The 1,140-nt window shown below is 47.0% G+C and overlaps 1 protein-coding gene across 1 annotated transcript in view; it reads right to left on the bottom strand.

The window, feature by feature from the left end:
• Positions 1-1,140, bottom strand: part of LOC119591303 (epidermal growth factor receptor-like) — a gene marked incomplete in the record, with an annotated part of 71,591 nt that overhangs the window by 14,525 nt on the left and 55,926 nt on the right.

The raw sequence follows: 1,140 nt of genomic DNA, 5'->3' as shown, positions 1-1,140 counted from the left end.
TGTTAAGGTTATCTTTTTTTCTACTTAGAATAACTGATCGTCTAACTTAAGTTCCCCTAAGTTATTGTAAATCGATCTCTGGAAACCTAACTTACTGGCAATGCAAGTTAACGTTGTAAAACACATTCTCTCCCTCTCCCTCTCTCCTATCTCCATGCCCTCCTTCCCTCTCCCTCTCTTCTTCCCTCTCCCATCTCCTATCTCCCTTTCCCTCTCCCATCCCCCTCCCTCCTTCCCTCTCTCCATCACTCTCCCATCTATCCCCCTCTCTCCTTCACTCTCCTATCTCCCTCTCCCTCTCCTATCTCCCATTTTCCTCTCCCTCTCTCATCTCCTGCCTCCTTCCCTCCCCCCCCCTCCCCCTCCCAAGCGACACGCACCAACCTGCCAATCAGCTGACGCGTTAAATAGGGGACGCGACCCAAGCTGACCAATGGGGCTGCGCGCTGGCCTCGGGCGGCGCTCAATCTCGTGTCGGGTTACAGGGCTTTATTTACCCTGGCTGATACTTAATACTCCGCAACGTCAAGATAAGAGTTGCTTATTCAATTAGTCGCCGATGACCAAGGGCCGATATAGAGGGATGGCAACATGGCCGCCGAGAAATATCTGATTAGCTTTTTTTTTGAGAAATTTAATTTGATATTTTTTTGTTTACTTTTTAGAATTTTAATCTGATTTGTTTTTTTATAGACAATATCCTCTTATCGGGTTTAATTAACCTTAATCATTACTCAACCGTTACAACTTGTTCTCTTATCTACTCTGGCGTAACTATGCGCAGGGAATTTTAGGCGGAAAAAAGTGTACAAGAAAAAGTCTGCATAGATTAAGGAAAATACCTTGCACTTAAGTCTTACCTAAAGATTACTAAAGTCTGGCTTCAAGATAAAACACCAAACTCATGGAAAACGAGAAATAAACAAATCCGAGAGCTTACCTTTGACAATCCAGACTTGCTTACCTATGTGGCTACACCTTCAAGCATAAACAGCATGCAGTGAGTAAAACAAAACCCGAATGAGTGAATGAGTGCGTGCGTGTGAGTGCACCACACCCACGACCCTCACTCCTCCCCCGCCCCCCGCCCCTCGCCCTGGCTGCGCACGCCCGGAGGACCGAGCGAGCGCGAGGCTTGAG

Source organism: Penaeus monodon, chromosome 28 (assembly GCF_015228065.2).
Source record: "Penaeus monodon isolate SGIC_2016 chromosome 28, NSTDA_Pmon_1, whole genome shotgun sequence".
Classification (NCBI taxonomy): domain Eukaryota; kingdom Metazoa; phylum Arthropoda; class Malacostraca; order Decapoda; family Penaeidae; genus Penaeus; species Penaeus monodon.
The sequence above is the reverse complement of the archived record's forward strand: the minus strand, read 5'-3'. Positions and strand labels throughout refer to the sequence as shown.